Source organism: Myodes glareolus, chromosome X (genome assembly GCF_982192425.1).
Source record: "Myodes glareolus chromosome X, mMyoGla1.1, whole genome shotgun sequence".
Lineage (NCBI taxonomy): Eukaryota > Metazoa > Chordata > Mammalia > Rodentia > Cricetidae > Myodes > Myodes glareolus.
In genome coordinates this window covers 55,748,697-55,767,774 of record NC_142053.1, presented here as the reverse complement: position 1 = coordinate 55,767,774, position 19,078 = coordinate 55,748,697, and the positions used below count along the sequence as shown (strand labels likewise).

The following is a 19,078-nucleotide window of genomic DNA, read 5'->3' as shown; positions in this document are numbered from 1 at the left end:
ATAACAAATGAGCATCATCACCAACAAAAAAAAGTGCCTGCCATAGAGATAAGACAATTATTCAAATGCCAGCACAGTTTTACATCATAACTGCATGAATAGCCATGCATGTGAAAAAATGAAGGGTTTGCCAAACCTCTTTCTCTATCCCTTCCTTGCAAACTCCAAGGGATGCCATCTACTACTCTATCATAATTCAACATGCATATATCCCTGAGGGGCATAAAATATGAAAACATTAGAAATATTCTTTCATATACAAAGAAAGCATGTTGTACTAACTCCAAACACATGAATGAAAGAGTTGATACACCAGTTGTCAGTCTGGTCTAAGTCCTGTGCTTTCTTCGGAAGGCTTTAGGATTGCTATAGTACATCAAAATGAACAGCTTTGGAGCTTTTCAAATAATAAACTATTATCTTTTAAGATATATCTCATGACTTTTCAAGTAACACATAAAAAAATAGCACCAGTTTTTTTTTGGGGGGGGGATAAATGGTGAAGAAGTGAAAATAAACATCGTTCAATAATTGACTTTCATTTCTATGAATCAAAGCAAGTATCTATAGAAGCCAGGAGGGAAAAAATTCCAGAATGCAACAGAAATGCTGTTCTTTTGTTCTTAAATCACAGCTCAGTGGTAGAGAGGCCCTGGCCTCTAAGCCATAGAGCCTTGAACATGGGAGCAGATAAAAAAGTGAAATGAGGTTCTAGCCTATCATTAAACCAATATTACAGCCCACTCATTTAAAATTCTAGATTATAACAGTGGTGGGCCACTGCACTGTAGACTCTGCCAAACCTATTCAACCTTTTATATCTTATAGGTTTTTTTTTTACAATAAGGGGGCTCTTTTTAAATTTTGAGATGGAATTTTTACACCACCATGCAACAGGAAAAATCACATGCATGTGTTACTCTCAATTCCAAGTATGTTGTTCTGTCCCCATTCTAGGTTGCTTCAAATGAACACCATGATGAAACCTGGATTCCTAGCATGCACTGACAATTAATAAAAATGCCTAATACAGATGCCTCCTATATGTTAGGAACCTAGAAAAAAGAAGTAGTAACTCAGACTTCTCAGAAGAAGCTTTGCAAAAACCAGGGTCACCTTTGGCTTATCAACTATATAAATAAAAGAGAATCATTGTCTGAGAAGAGAAAAACATAAACCAACATAGAACCCTGAAAAACTGCAATCATTCTAAGCATACTAGTCAAGCTTGCTAAGCCCATCTCAGCTGTAAGAGAGATAGAATAATACACTTTTTCTTAGATTAATTACATGAGCTTATATTCACTGTTCTCACCTACGTAAGTAACTACCTGAATCTAAGAGATCCATTTATTAATAATTTCTCACTTTGGATTTAAGTCAGATGCCATGGATAGTAAACTGCTGTTCATCAGTTTTGGCTTCAAATAGCATGACATTTGTGTCAATATGATTAAATAAAGTCTAACATAGATTCCTACCTATTTTCGATATAAAAGAAGTTATAGGCAACATTGACAGAATAAATGTACTCTAAACATAATTTTAAGTTAGTAAAGAAATTCACTATAATATTAAACATGAGAACAACAATAAAGATAGACCGCAAAAGAAAAAGGAGAAAATAAATAATAAAAGAAAAAAAGACTAGTATTCGTAAAGACTATGTGCCTGCAATTACAACCGTTGGGTGCTGGACAAAGGTGTGAAACTAGAGAGGAACCATTTTGAATCACCCATCACAATAGGATTCTGGCTCCTGCTTTGAAAGGCTAATGATCTACCAATGCCCTGTTAGGGTTCCCCTACATAGAATATGTGAGACTTGATATTTTCTTACATCTTTATCTGAAAGTATTGACCTAAACCTAGGTAAAGTGTAAGATTCTAAACTCCACAAATAGTTGGGATAATCCAAACTCACTGTCATACACAGATGAGTGAAGGCAGGTGGAGTTTTTTAAAAATATATTTCTGTTTATTGTATGTGTTTGAGTGCTTTGCTGCTGTGTATGTAAGTGAATTGTGTGCATGCCTGGTACCAACAGAGGCCTAAAGATGCTAGGGCAGACCTCCTAGACCTGGGATTACAGATGATCTTAAGGTTCCATATGAGAACTGAATATGGGTTCATGGTTGATATAAAAGTGGAGCAACTGCTCTTAAACACTGAGCCATCTCTCCAGTCCTAAGGTATGTGGTTTTTATTTAAACATAAATATGGCTAAGGCTGAGTGATGAATTAGTCAACTAGCCCCCCCCCCACTTTGGAAGTTATCTCCAAGTCTTACAAATCAAAAAATAAATAAATAAATAAAATACAAAGTTGGTGTGGAAAGTCCTTTTGCTAGCCATTTGGGCAAGAAACTGATCTTGCCTGGACTGCATGATGCTATGCTATATGTACTGAACATGCAGGACCCACAGAAAAATGACTGCTAAACTTGCCTAAAGGTAAGACGGTCCTTCATGAAAGAATCTGCCAGACATTCTGGATGACACAGAAGAGAGTGAATGGCAAACTGACAATATATGCAGAACTGTCTTTGAAATTTCCCGCTTCATGGGAAAGTCTGCCAGATACTATCGGCATGTAGGCTGAAGATGGAAGCTCCAATGATACAGAAGAACTTTGGGTGACTGTCCAGGTAGTGAAATGTCACTGTCAATTCTCGAGTTTTGGAAGTTGCTTCCAATGCACTTCCTGCTTACTTAGGTAGTATTATATATTATATCCTTCAGGAGTCTTTGATGGAGTTGAATTGATAGTTATAGTTTTTCTTAGTGACGATAAAAGATAAAGTATATATAAATATTGTAACTATAATTTTTGCTTGATAACTGTTTGTTGTATGTAATTTTACTATGTTAAAATTAAAACCTTCCTTTTTATTTGAACAGAAAAGGGGAAATGGTGTGGGAAGTCCTTCTGTATATGTTGCTTTTATTGGTTAATGAATAAAACTGTTTTGGCCAAAGGCTTAGCAGAATAGAGAAGGGCAGGAATTCCAAGCATATAGAGGATGAAAGAAGGCAGAGTCAGAGTCAAAGAGAAGCCATGTAGCTGCCACGGGAGACAGATGCTCCTGCCAGAGCCTGCCAGAACTTTGCGGGTAAGCCATAACCTCATGATAATGCATATATTAATAGAGATGGGTTAGTTTAGGATATAAGGGCTAGCTAGAAATATGCTTAAGCAGCACAGACTTTGCCAAGTTTTAGAGTCCTGGAAGAATAGAGGAGCTGAGAGGCTCTGATGGATTTCTATAGGTGTTCAGTCACAATGAATGTGGTCAACAACACTACTAGTTCTATTATGATTCAACATTTCACTGCATTATTTCAAAGGGTTTGCTGATCAAATACAGGACTCCAACACTGAAATAGTTTAAGGCTACAGTGGCAAGAGCGATATTACCTCTTTAGAAGTAATTTGTAAATAGGAAAATGTAAAATGATTTCCAATTATGGCAAGTTCTAAATAGAAGCAGAAATCCAACATATAAATACATGATATATTAATTGGAAGAGCTTCCTAGATTAGACCATTACTCATCTACATAACTTATTCTGCAAAAGGCTCATGGGCAAGACAATCTACAGTCACAACTGGGTCAGTTTATGTAAAGTATAGTTAAATGTATTGTTGCAAAGATTATGAAGAAGGTAAGTGCTATTACAATTGGCCAACTTTACCTAATCAAGAAAGCAAAAATTGTGGTGGACAGGAGAGATTTCTTAATGGTAAAGAGCATCTGCTGATCTTCCAGAGCAGAGAACCCAAGTTTGTATCCTAGTACCCAAGTCAATGGTTCCCAAGTGACTTTAACTCTAGCACTTGGGAAGCTGATACCCTCATCTGATCTACATGGGCACCTACACACATATGGCATATATTCCAATACATACATACAAAAGAAACTTTAAATTAAACAGAATTTTGATAGGCATCCCATTTGAGTAACTTCTAATCATCTGAATCAGGGATTTAAAAACTGCTTAGAAATAACTATCTATTTTTATCATTGAAAAGGAAGTCCCACTTCCACTGTGGCTGACAATGTTCTTATTTTTAAAAAAAAAATTATTGAACTTCTGTCAAGACAGATGTGATCATATAACTAAGAACAAGCCAATCTTATGAAAGCAGGATGTTATTAAAACGTGAAAGAGAACTGGTTTACCTGGTTTTTAACTGTTTACCTCAGATTATTTGTCCCTATTTTCTCCTGTTTTGTCCTTTCTGAAACAGAATCATAGTGACTATAGCTGCAATACCTATATTTTTTTCCTTTTATTTCTTTTTGTTGTTTTTTTGAGACAGGGATTCTCTGTGTGGCCTTAGCTGGCCTTGAACTCACAGAGATCCACCTGCCTCTGCCTCAAAAGTCCTGAATTTAAAGGCATTGTACTATCTATCTTAATAGCAATTCAGTAACTCGGTGAAAATCGTGAACCTAATAGTGGTTAAAAAACAGAAAGATATAAGGTCCTTGGGTTGCAGAAAATCTATAGGCACCTCATCAGATCTGAATTCCTCTTATATAAGAGGCAAAATAAACTCTCTTTTATTTAGGCTATTTATTTTCATTAGTGGAGTCTTTATTTCTAATAGATGAACACACCTCATGGTGGATAACATTATTCATGAAGTCTCAATTAGAATTTCACTTTCTCAACAGTCTAAGGAATAACTCAATAATCCCTTAGACTAAGGGCTCATAGAATCTCCCTTTCATAGCACTCATCCCACCTGAAATTACTTATTTAGGTCATGTATAAAGTTTTGCTTGCTTTTTAAAGCTCTAAATGAGCAAAAACTATGCCAGTTTTGTTTTCTGCTACCCAATAAAACTAGCAAAAAAAGCCACTACAGAGTAATAGTGAATAACAGTTTAACTTAATGGAATAATAAAAAGTAAAGAAAGAACAAAAAGAAATCTAGATTGATCCTCAAGATACTATGCCACTCATGTAACTCCTAAAATTGGAATTAAATGTTCTAACTAATAGAAACAGTTTAGAAACTTAAAAAGCAATCTGTGTCATTTTGTCAAAGGCAATAAAAGTGGAACTTGAGAAACATTAGTCAAGTGACAAGTGGTTTTGGGTGGTTCTAAAGAAATCTTGTATGCATTTGACATCCATTTGAAAATATAATTATTTCAACCTGGAAGTTTTCTATATTAGCAATAGTTAGCATGGAATTTATTGTGATAAATTGAGAACTTTTAACTTAATTTACAAGTGTAGTCTATGAATTTAATGTGTTGTTCAAATATCAAACACTGTTTCTTAACATCTAAAAATTGTCATTGATTCCCATAATATATAAGATTAATATGACCAAAGATAAATCTTTCAGATCTACAGGAGAAGTTGGTATACTCTGGCAAACTTATTAATTTAAAAAATTACATGATTTCATAACAAATTTCATGTATCAATCTATTTTGCAGGAAAATTATCAAAAGGAAGAATTATTCAAGAAAGAATTCTTTTTATTAATTTTTATTGAGCTCTACATTTTTCTCTGCTCCTCTCACTGCTTCTCCCCTCCCCTTCAACCCTCTCCCAAGGTTCCCATGTTCCCAATTTACTCAGGAGATCTTGTCTTTTTCTACTTCCCATGTAGATTTCTTAAAGGCACTTTCAAAGCCTTCAGAGTCTGAAGAAAACATCTATTCTGTTTCTATAATGTAACAAGCATTCAGAGTACTATTGAGCTCAATGAAAAAAAGCATGAACAGGAAAGTTGAAAAACTAAGAGCAGGAAACACGGTGGAACTCAGACATTACATGTTTGCTTGAATCTGATTAATATTTTGAGAATTGACTTTGCTTAGGTGTTCAGAAATAAGGAGAAAAGGGCCTTCCAATATCTGAAAAAAAATAAAAACTCGAGGACAGCATCTCAAAGCCATAGGGGAGTGTAATTACACTCATTTCATAAGGAAATATTAATAATTAAAGATAGTATTCCATCTGTAAAACATACAAAGGGATATCTGTGAAGGCTGACACAGTTTTACAGATTTAGAAGCCAATAGTATGAAGCCATCCTGTAGTCATTCTAATTCTGATGAAACTTGCATTACAGATTTTTCTACAAATAGCTACTTGTATCTCACTCCTGTCTCCCTTTATTCCTTCCCTAAATCATCCATTTTATTCTCCACTTCCCTAGCCTCCTACTTCTCAGCATTCCTTAGCCCCATAGCACTATGCTCTGATACACAGCAGACAGAATCAGTAGGGTGGCATAATTGTGATTGACATTTGAAATACTGATGTGCAATTATTTGACAGATGTCAGAAAGTGCGCTCTGCAAACTAGTCTTTATCCTATGCAGAAAATTCTCTACACTTTTCATTAATTTAGATATACACATTAAGAAATATCAGTGGTAATAAGAGGGTCCTTTGTCAAATTCAGACAATCTTTTTCCTTTGGTAACTTAGAAGAACACACCAAGCCCAAATTTTATGGAGTGAGGAAGAACAAACACAGTTTCTGGTGGAGCAGGGTCCAGGTGAAAATGGGATATTGAAACAAAGTTATTGAAAATGGCAAAATGATGCTGCCAAAAACAGAGACCAGAAGAGAAAAAAATCCAGGCCTAATAGCCTAGCATGGCCTTTTCAGAATGGATGAGAACACTGGGAATAATATAAAGGTTAGTTTTGGTTTGACATGGGAAAGGCAGATGAAAAGACTGGTGAATTCCAACTTTGTCCCAGACAATTTGACAGATCAGCATTAGTTATCAAGGGCCACCCAATAGCCAGCCTCTGATGCCAAGTGGTACATAACCCTTTTTCTTTACCTGCAATTCACTTACTACCAAGGGAACATGGAAGGAAATTTAAAATATGGCCCTTTCAGAATTCAAAGAAATTGAATTATCTTCACTGGAATGTTTAGTGCTGAGCTGGTTGAAGAGACAAGTTAAAACATATTGAAGTATAAGTGCTTGGGAATTTAATATTTATGATAGATGACATTGTGGCATGTGCAGTTCATATGATCTAAGTTGCAGTTTTGGCAATTACAATAGTTCCTGGCATTTTCAGTTTTGGACTGGTGCTCCATTCAATTCAGTCCATAAAGAACAGATATCAATATGTGTATAAGTATAAATCATTTGTGCTGATTCATGGGGGCAAAGAACTGAAGCGAAGGGCTACAAAGAAAATTGAGACAGAGAAATAAGTTGTGACAGTGACTGAGACTAGCAGAGATGGAGTGGACTAAGATCCTTGTATTTGTCTTCTATGATGAAAAAAAATATGTGACAAAGTGCTGGGCATCATCTAAGTGCTTATAACCCACTTGAAAAGGCATCTTTACAGGCGAAATATGAGATGACACAGGTCGATGAACTATTCCTTATAATATGGAGCACCGAGGTACAGCAATGAATGACATGGGACTGTTTTCAAGGGTCTCGCTGTAAGATTCCCACAGAACCTAGCCCTTTAGTTCATACAAGTAGAACTCTTAAAATACCTAGTCAGGTCTCTGAAGAACTCAATCCATTTGTTTGATTTTGTGTAGTTTAAACAGTCAGATCATTTCATACACTCCTAAAGTATTCACACTGCTGGCAAAGTGGGCTCTTAACATTGTGCTTACCAGGAGCTCTGAACCTAAGCTTAGCTATAATTTGGTCTCCTCAGAAAAACAAACTACTAATACATTATGGAATTGTGCAAAAGCCACTCGGTGATGGATTTGAGCTTTTGAGTGTCTGAGACAAAAATACATAGTAAGGATAGCATAAGTAATGTTGGCAGATAAAGCAGAAAGACAGGTATGTTAACCAGGAGAAAAATATTCCCTTGTAGCAGAGCTGGGGAAATGAGAGCAGTGCTTGACTAGCATATGGGAGATTATGGATTTGACACCTAGCACTGAAAACAAAACACTTTCATTTTTAAAATGAAAATGTAATGTTGGAGGTGGGAGGAACATCCAGCAGCAGTGTCCCCTTAACAGGAACTGACATTTCCTTCAGTTAAGTCCCAGGACACTTGATTCTGTGGAAAGTACAATACTGGCCATGAGTCAATAAACATGCTGCAATTTTAACTTTCAGATTCCTTAGAGTTTTTATTTTTTAATTCCAAACAGTTTGTGGGACTGATGGGGCAAATTAAAAGACTACATTTGTAATTCTCCAATCACTCATCTAGCTTTGAAAATAAAATGTTTATTAAACCAATCATTGCCTCTTGCAATGATTCAAAGGGCTAGTGTGCTGAATCCTTAGCTGAGTAGTAATCATTGGAAATGATCCCTGGAAGTAAGTAGGAATGTTAGGGCATTGGTAGCTGTTAGTTACCCAAGGTGGACTATCTCTTATCAACAGAGGCCTTGGAGAAAATTTTAGCATTATCTTGATGGCTCAGTGGAACTTCAGCAACCATCTGGAATGCTGGAGTGTGATGACACTGCTTCTGGGTACAGCACACAGCACCATCATTAAAAAATTCATTTCAGATATCTTCCTGCAAGCTAATAAATTTTATAGCAGTTTCAATCCTTCTTTCTCGCAACAAAGAAAAGCTTAGTTCCAGACAAATTAAAAGTAAATTGATTGCCTTAGGGAAATATATTCAAATATCGCTTTTCTGTGCTAGAAATCTTTTGGGGTGGAATATTGGGTAGAATCGTGAAATAGCTAGTGGAGATGATGTAGAACACATAGGTGTGAGTATATGAAAATGATAAGCAACACACGAAGTGCACTCAACTCATGAAATCCTTATTTGCACAACTAGGCAGAAACCAACTTAAAATAAAATGTAAATGTGTCACTGGGGTGCAGACCTAACATTTGTGCTGGAATTTATGAATAATAACCATGAATAATGAATACTAAAATTGAAGGGATAAAACATCACCTTCTGTTTACTTGTCACTAGCCGTCTCTCATGGACAGTGCTCAATTTTGTTCTTTTTCTCTTTTCTTTAAAACTACACAGAATTATTCTTTTGGGGTTGTCTGCTTAATCACTCCACTTAAAGGAAAGCAGACGGTAGGTTATTAGGTATTATCTCAAAATCAATTACACAAATTCAGAAGCAAGATCAATTAATCTCCTCTTTGACGAAGTCTGAAAATATGTAGGTAACCTAAATTTGCCCTATGATCTTATCCAGAAGGAAATGGCCCTTATACTTTTAACACAGGCATGCTTTACTGTGCTCCTCCTTGCCATCAGCGAATGGCAGCTCCATAGAGCATTAAAGGAGCCTTGCTATCTATTTGGGCCACAGCTGTGTGGGGGGCTTTTCCTGAGTTGACTCAAAACTATGCCCACAGAAGTAGCAGAACACTCTTGGGCTAAAACAACCTGGATTAAAACACTGACACCACAGTTCTAGAAAAAAAAAAATCTTGTAGTAACAGATGCATAGTAAGCCTAGATTGTAACAACCAAATCCACCCCTGCATCTCTCCTCCCTCACCTACTCTCCACACCACCATATACACCACTACCAGTTCTTAACAATTATTTCCATCCACAAATTAAAGCAAGAGAAAAAAATCAAAATATTGCTGAAAAGAACAGACTCATAATTTTAAATCCTGGGCCCATTGGCAGATACCCTTGGCATAATCTCTTTATTCCAAAACGTTGCATCTACTAAACTCCAATCTTACTCTATTTTCCCCTTGTTGGTTAAATGTGTATCTTTCATGACTGGATCTGTGAAACATAGGGCTAATGAGCAAATTCCATGCAGTGGTGAGAGAAGCCTTGAGCAATCTGTGTAGAAAACAAGACAGCGCTGGGAGTAGAGAATTGGAAGCTTCATTCAAACCTACATGATTTCCACTCTCTGATATTCCAATTTGGCAGTTAGACGACAGAAGGTGCAGAAGTGTTTAACATGAAATGTTGGACTTCAGCACGAAAATACTCTAAGAGTAAATTGAAATTATTAATTACAGAAAAAGCTTCTTTGGCCCTAGAGCTTTCTTACACCCTTAATTCAACTTCAGTTTTTTTATTTGCTTCAATCAGCTGTGAACAGAAAAATAATCTGTCTTATTATTAAAAATTCAGATGAAATAATCAGCTTTGAAGAAAAATGCAAATGATGGTGAGTTAAAGAATTAAAAATCATTATTTGCTCATATATTAAGATATGACACAAGTTTTTTTACCTAACCTAATATGAATGGACCAATGAGTTTTTCTGGGAGTGGAGAGCTTTGGAAAGAAAGAAGAGAATGGAACATATAGAAATGATTTATAGAAGACTTCAGGAAGTATCCAAAGAACACTCTGAATACACACACATGCGCACACATGCACACACAAACACACACACAAGGGAGAGAAGTTGCACAGAGAGCTGTAATGCTAATATAACTTCCTGGATAAGATGTTTATGGAACAAGGGCACTGACAATTGATTTTCTTCTCTTGGGAAATCTTTGCACTCTTCAGAGAACAAGGTTTTGTACAGAGTTTGTTCAAACTGAAAAGTCTACGTTTTTAACACTCTGTTGCCCATCCCAACCTAGGAGATCCGTGGTAGTTCAACAAACTACTTATGAATAATCATTTTACCAACACAAAAGTGGGCAAACTGTTAGGAATGAATCTAATTCCCTGTGTAACCACCACTAAAAAGACACACATGAACCCAGGGCTTGAGAAGTGTTTCTGTGCTGTTCAAAAGCCTGAAACAAAAATTTGGTTTTTTTGTCTGCATGACTATTAAAAACAACATTTTCTTATGGCCATGTCTATTTCCTAAGGGAATGAAGATGAAGCTGTCCTTCCTCTGTACAATCAAACTAGACACAGGGCTTCCAAAAAATATTTAACACTAATACTTAAAATAGAAATAATCACAGTAATCAAATGTTTCAGTTTACCCAGGTACTCAGAAGAAGCCAGAAAAATTTGAAGAGAGCTATCAAACAGATTGTACAAAAAGTAGATGTGACTGGTTATGGTGGTACACACCTATCATCCAGCATTTGAGAGGTAGAGGCGGGAAGGTCAAGATTTCAAGGCCAGCCTCCACTGCACAGAAAGTAAATGTGGCTGGCTGGGAAAGTGCATACTTATACTGATATCACCAGAGTGAGAGAAGGCTAGAGGTTCACAAGTTCAAAGTCAGCTAAGCTACATAGCAAGACTCTATCATAACAAAAACTAACAGTAGAGGATAAAGAGGATGCTTACATCTCCCCTTTGTTGAAGAAAGTTCTTGAACTCACCTCAGAAGAAATCATCCATCTTCACTATTTACTTTCTTTTGACCACACCCCACAGATTATTCAGAGCAGGGGGACAGTGGACTGATTGTGCACTAGACAGAACAATCCTATGCACTGCACACTGTCAGCTCCTATGGTGTATTTAAGACTGAATTGTCTTTACAAAATTTCATCATATTCCTAGATATTGCATAAAAGAATCTTCCACTCCTCAATGAAACTTTTATTCCAACCTCCAAATATTAAGTACTTTTGTAGCTTAATTCCTGTCCCTGTCTGTATCCCATCTTCCTTGTCTCCATTCCATAGTGTTCAGCTCCTTTCTGCTGTGACCAAAATATCCACTCATCTTACAGTCTCTCTTTAGACCTCGTTTCTCTTCCTTCAGCTTTGTGGCCTTTCCTTGTTACAGTAAATTTTTCTACTAAAAATCTCATACCTCTGTGAGCTACAGGGAGTCAATGAAAGACAATAGTAATGGGCAAAAGTCTGCCAGGAAAACCACTGATAATGGAAACAGTCCATTTTCTGGAGACATTTCCTCCTTTCCAGCAAAGACCCTTAAGAATATGCCTGACATTTCTGTGGGGACCCTCCTATTATTAGAAACAGATGTGTCTGGAATGTCCTTAGTAGGATATGTTACCAACACTGCTTACAAGATAAAAACTTTAAGGACAGAAAAATTAACTATACAATTGCCTAGTCTTCATACCCTACAAAAGCGCTCACACTTTAACATTTGCCATAAAACAAAAACTTTAAATCTTAGCAATGCCTTCAATTTCTAAAAAGTTGCCATAAATTTTATATTTTTTTCAAAGAACAAAATCCAGACCATTCAGTAAAGGACTCAGCTATTTGCTCAGTGGAAACTCATAGCTTAATGTAACACTGGCCTTCTCCTGCCCTTCACATCAACATCATTGGGCCATCAGCCAAGGCCTAGAGAAGTGAGTTTCATCTTGGTGAATTGGAATCTTTAGTGTCAGACACAGTCAGTCTGACTAATGGGAGCCACAGCTTGCCAAAACCCACAGCCTCCCTGTCTGTTCCACCCATCAAATATGCTTAGAAGTCTATGGCACAAACCCAGCATGCTACAGATCCCAATCAACTACCAATAGCTTAAGTGTAAGTGATTGTGGATGAAGTACAAGCCAAATGTGTTTCCCTTTTAGTTGCAGGAATTCCAATGCTGTTATGGCACCCATAATGCTCCCACTTAATGATTCAGACAGGCATCCACCAGCTAAGTGTTATGGGGTGATCTGCACATGCTACAATTACAGCATGCAGCACAGTTAATGGGTATCCCAGTTTGAAGTCCCAGAGGCAACACAAGAACAATATTGACAAGACTTCCCACATGTCAGTTGAATATGATAAAAGATGGAGGTGTCCCTATATTTCCCGCTGAGTACTCTGAAGGCATGTTTCCATCTCTTTGGAATCCCACAGAGATATTGAAGAAAAAAATGTCTGTGTGTGTGTTTGGATGTTTTGAGTGAATCTCTGACTTCACTGACATTCCAGTATTGATCATCAAGAATAATTTACTGAACTGTTTTTGCCTTTCTACTTTTTAATACTTGTAGAATGACTCAAACCAAACTCAGTGCTCTATCAACTCCGCATTTTTTTCTCAATTCATAGCTTCCCATCCTATAAATATATTCAGAGACAATGACTTGAAATGAGTGGCTCAGGAAAATGATCTTGCTGTTTTAAAAAATTTGCGGCAATCCCACATGTATATACAATGCATGGATTGTGGTCATACCCAACCTCATTACTGTCTTATCCTCCTCACACTCCAGTTGACTCCCTTCTTTCCAACCAGCTCCTTCCCTCTTTCATGCACTTTTTGTATGTGACAGTCTTGTGCATGTAGCCACAGTTTCTGTGTGTTCACGAATGCAACAGCCTTGTTATATTCTGAGACATGTCATAACACTGTTCCCCATCTTCTTTCTTTTCCATTCTCTTTTTATGTGGTGCTCCCTGGGCCTTGGAGGGGTTGATACAGATGTCCTGTTTTGGGTTGAGGATTCTTCATGACTTATACTCAGCGCTCTGCCCAGTAATGAGTCTCCGCATTAACTCTCACCCACTGCAAAAGAAGCTTCTCTGACTACGACTGAGAGGATTACTAATCAATGAGTATAAATAGAAATACTTGGAAGAGAATTTGTCCATTTAGCAAAACATCAGTAGTGTGTAACCTTACTAACCTTGGGCCTGGGACCTCCTCAATAAGAGGCTCTTGACCAAGTTTGTAGTGCCAGCCATGAATCTCTCATATAACAGGATCAAATTCAATCAGAAGAAAGTCCTAATGACCAATGGAACCGAATCAAAAGCCCAGATATTAATCCACACACTTTCAAACACCTCATTTTTGACAAAGAAGCAAAAAAAATATCAAATGGGAAAAAAAGCATATTTAACAGATGGTGCTGGCATAACTGGAAATCAACATGTAAAAGAATGAAAATAGACCCATATCTATCACCATGCACAAAACTCAAGTCTAAATGGATCAAAGACCTCAACATAAAGACAGCCACACTGAACCTTATAGAAGAGAAAGTGGGAAGTACATTTGAACACATTGGCACAGGGAACCACTTTCTAAATATAACCCCAGCAGCACAGACACTGAGAGAAACAATTAATAAATGGGACCTCCTGAAACTGAAAAGCTTCTGTAAAACAAAGGACACAGTCAACAAGACAAAATGACAGCCTACAGAATGGGAAAATATCTTCACTAACCCCACATCAAACAGAGGTCTGATCTCCAAAATATACAAAGAACTCAAGAAATTTGTCATCAAAAGTACAAAAAATCCAATAAAAAAATGGAGTACAGACCTAATCAGAGAACTCTCAAAAGAGCAATCTAAAATGGCTGAAAGACACTTAAGGAAATGTTCAACATCCTTAGTCATCAGAGAAATGCAAATCAAAACAACTCTGAGATTCCATCTTACACTTGTAAGAATGGCCAAGATCAAGAACACTGATGACAACTTATACTGGAGAGGTTGTGGAGGTACAGGGAACACTTCTGCATTGCTGGTGGGAATGCAAGCTGGTACAGCCCATTTGGATGTCAGTGGAGTAATTTCTGAGAAAATTGGGAAACAACCTTCCTCAAGACCCAGCAATAGCACTTTTGGGTATATATCCGAAGGATAATCAATCGTGCCAAAGTAAATGTGCTCACCTATGTTCATCACAGCATTATTGGTCATCGCCAGAACCTGAAAACAACCTAAATACCCCTCGACTGAAGAATGGATAAGGAAAATGTGGTACATTTACACAATGGATTACTACACAATTAAAAAAAATAACATCTTGAATTTTGCAGGAAAATGGATGGAGCTAGAAAACATCACTGTGACTGAGGTAACCCAGACACAGAAAGACAATTACATGTACTCACTCATGAGTGGTTTTTAAACATAAGGCAAAGAAAACCATCCCACAAATCACAATCCCAGAGAATTTAGACAACAATGAGGACCCTAAGAGAGACATATATAGATCTAATCTACATGGGAAGTAGAAAAAGACAAGATCTCCTGAGTAAATTGGGAGCATGGGGACCTTGGGAGAGGGTTGAAGGAGAGGGGAGAGGCAGGGATGGGAGCAGAGAAAAATGTAGAGCTCAATAAAAACAAAAAAAAAATCATCAACTGGTTTATACCTAAATGCAATGCCACTGCAGTGCACTGAGAAAGTAATATTTTCCTTTCTTCCCTGAACGCAAATATGTCCTAAAATCCATATCCATTAGGAATCCAACTATCACTGTTTTAACTGGTGATTATCTTCCCCAAGAATAAGATGAAAAATCTAAATCATGAAAGTCTACTCTGTCCTCAGAAAGTTCATATTTTGAAGCTCAGGCATATGTATGCTTATGTGCCTCTTCAACCACTGGGATTTAGACTACTACACTGAGCAGATTCAACTTCCTGTATAATTATGGAGGAAGGCATGGTGGAAGGATTGAATGCTTCATAATATTTGCATTTATTTTGAAGAAAGTACATTTATTCCATAATAATAACACTCAGATTTTAGAGCTCTGTAGGATTATATATCAATTCATAACTTAAACAAATCCAAAGAACAAAGCTGATTTCAGTTATTGGTTGCAATATCAAATTTCTGCAATCAAATAAATATTACCCAGCCTTCATTCCAATTACCACATGGAAGAACAAATGGAATGTAAATTCAGCTGCAGTTTTACTAGGCATTTTTAGACTTTCGTGGTATTTAATATTTTACATTTCCTTGTTTTCTCCAATACCTGCCATTTCTTTGTTTCCTACTGTTGTGAGTGCAGCATCCTGAAGATATGATTTCTCCTAACCCTTGCCTAGTTCTCATCCCCTACTGATACTAAGCTATAAAACAGTATAATTAACTCCAGCTGCCCCATCTTCACTTTTAACTCTAGGAGCTGAGCAAGCCGACCCCGCAGGGTGTGGACTAAAGTGGGTGGAAGAATGTCTGGCTCCATCCCAGCCGTGGTGTGCCTCACCCAAATTGCAATCCTCCCCCACTAGACAATACCTAAGTTCTGCAATCATGTTTACACAGCTGGAACTTCACAGCCCCTGAAAATCATGCAAAGAAGGCTAAGACTGCTCCCTGCTCCATTCTGAATTTAATCCTATTTCTTGAAAGAAGAATAAATGAATGTATTAAATTCCCAGTGTCATGATAAGGGCGACTGGGAAAGAGCCTGAATGCTCCTCTTCTGAACAGAATGTTCATTATCATGATTGTGGCAGCCCAAAGGCATGTGACTTTCTATCTGCTACAAATAAGCAACAGTCAATGATAACTTCCTCCAGATGGAACAGCAGGACTACCAGAAAACATGACCACCCACTTCAGAATTCATTTTATCATTATCTTAAAAATGACAGAGTAAATGACTTTGATTAAACAGCATTTCTTGCCAGTCTGGCACTTGAGAGTATAGATGAGTTCGTTCTCCCCTTCATGGAACCTCTACCTGAAATCTATCATATTCCTGTTCACCAATGCTAAGGAGTCCTCCCTACAGCCACATCAGTACTTATAGTAAAGAAAAGATAAGGCATAAGTTTGATCCTAGCTTGACACTGTGTGTATTGAGAGTCTAAAGCCACAAGAAGTGCTGAATATTACAGACTTTGGGGGTTTTAAAAAGGCAGAGATTTCTCTCTAATTCTTTGTCCAAAGACAAGATTATCTCGAAAAAAATGAGGCATGACCCATATTTACTGGAGCCAATCAAAACTTTACCTTCTTCACATCAAAGGGAAAGTTTATAACTCCACAGAACATCAGAAGCCAGCCTTTCTCAGTGAAAGTGATTTGTGCAAAAGGAAACCCTGCTTCTAAGGGCAGTCTAGCAAAGTGTCCAAGATTGTGAGCTTTGGAGAAAAACTGCCTCTCAGTCCAAGCTCTGAGACTTCATGGCATTGCCATGGAAATTACTAAAAATAACCATGACTTCTTAGATTTTTTTCCAATCTGGATGAAAAGACAAATAAGACTGATCTCTTGAGATTGATGGGATAGTTAAAAGAAAAAAGAAAAGAACACTGAGCCTTAAAAATGTCTAGCAATGTAGAAGAGATATTCCGCACACCTCAGGTGTAATTACACACACACACACACAGAGAAAGCTCTAACTCATTGGGAGCTATGGAGTCTAAGCTGGTCTCATCCTTCACTATGTATCCAACTATTGCTTGACTCTAAAGCAAAAGATGCTAAGAAACACTTTCTCTTAAAGACATCACAACATTAGGCTACACTGATGATTCAAATGCCACCAAGGTCATTCTTTTGTGTTGTATTCACATTTAGATGCAAGTGCTATTTGGAAAGGGGAGAGCAATTTTTTTGCGAAGTCCCTGGAAATAATTGAGACCTTGAAGAAACAGCGCTTTGAACAGGTAAATTTTTATGTTGTTAGTAGGAAAGAAACAAATAAAGGATGTATCACAGGGCTCTGAGCAGAAGAGTTAGTGGTAGGGGAAATTATGAAAACCTAAACAGTAAAAACTGTGTTTGGTGCCTGGATTTTCAAGTGGAGGCAAGGTGCAGGCAAACAGATATAGTTACAGGGTTCACACAATTGTTTCAAAGACTGAGCCATGAATACACCAGCGAATGTGAGAAATGCTATTTCACGTGTGCTTGTTTTTCTTCCTAGGCACAAAGCTAATGTCTTTGTTACAGATATAATCCTTTAACAGAGGGAAACACGGACATACAGAATATGTTCAAATTAAAAAGACAGGAAATATTAACAAGAAGCTGAATATGTTAACTATGCAGATCAAATTGAAGGAGGCACTTGGAATAGGCAAACCAAAGAGGTTCCACCACTCACATTTGGAAAGGCAGTACTAAGTTGACAGTACAGAACGTTTTCCCATTGATTAGCTGGAAGCATAATGTGTAAAAGGAGGCAAGGACAAATAGAGAAGTTGACCTTATATTGTGAAAGCAAGAGAAAGGCATGATAAGAGGAAATCCCAATAATGAAAGTGAAATTATAAAATTAAAGGCCAGGGAGATAGGGAAAGTCAAAATGCCTAGAGAAAGCAGCATTCGCTTTCTAAATAGAGGTACATAAAACTAAAGCAGAAAGATGGATAGGCAAGAGGACCCTTTAAAATCAAAGTAGAGAGCTTATGACAAAGGAGGATCATTTAATTCAAGGACAAAATATATTTATGGTGTCTTCTCCTTTATTTCTCCACTAAAACCAAACCAGGCTAAGTTCTTCTCATAGATCAATATCTCAAAAGGCTAAACAATGAAATCACTGGGAACGGTAAGGTAAATGCAGTTCTGAAAGACTGCTAAAGCTCACATGCCATATGTATTAAGTCCCCAAAAGACTTAAAGGCCTTCAAGGTAAATTGAAACAACTCTGGCCATAGGATTTTGGTAGGTATAAAATATAGGAAATGGGTTAGTAGTTCTGAACTAATGGCAAGTTAAGAAATCAAAGGAAAGAGCAAATCATTCCATTTTGAGAGAGGCAGTGGCAGCTGCCAAAGCATCAGAGAGGAAACAGCTGTGTTCTTCACTTAGGGGAAAGACCTAATTAAGTTGAAAATTGCGAACTATTCAGAAATGGTGAAGGAAGATGAGAACACGAATTGGATGTATAAGGAAAAGAGGACCACTTCCACTAAAATACACACATTTGAAAGCTAAACCCACACAAATAAGGGCCAAAACGAAGGAAGAATCTCACAATACTTAATACAACCTAAACTGACCAACGTTTTTTTTTTTTTATCTCCATGTCCCTCAGAATAATGGAATGATTTTTAGACCCCAAAGCCTCATAACTAAGTATTAGATTTCCTGACCCAACTTGTTCTTTAAAAACAAGGAAAAGTTCAAACGTAAGAGTCCCCCAATAGCCTTTTCGTCCTAAATAAACTCTAGTAAGCTAAATAGGATATTAGCAACAGTGAGCCCTTTCTAATCATTGACCCTACAATACAGATAAAGTAATGAGGGGCTCACAGAGAGAAAGAAAAATCCTGGAGTTGACACAGGGAGTTAGTGCAGATCCAGGACTTCAATCCATGTACTTAAACAGGACTCCCCCTCCCATATACACAACAACAACAAGAGAGAGAGAGAGAGAGAGAGAGAGAGAGAGAGAGAGAGAGAGAGAATTACAAATCCAGGATGACCATTTGCAAGTTATCAATATATACACTATCATGCAAAAAGCCTGACATGGTAGCTCATGCCTGTGTTCTTAGCTTTAGGGAGGCTATGGT

General features: G+C 37.3%; 1 protein-coding gene across 2 annotated transcripts in view; it reads right to left on the bottom strand.

Moving 5' to 3' along the window:
* The window catches only part of Pcdh19 (protocadherin 19), a 107,575-nt gene that overhangs the window by 8,383 nt on the left and 80,114 nt on the right, over nt 1-19,078 (bottom strand). The window lies entirely within an intron of this gene.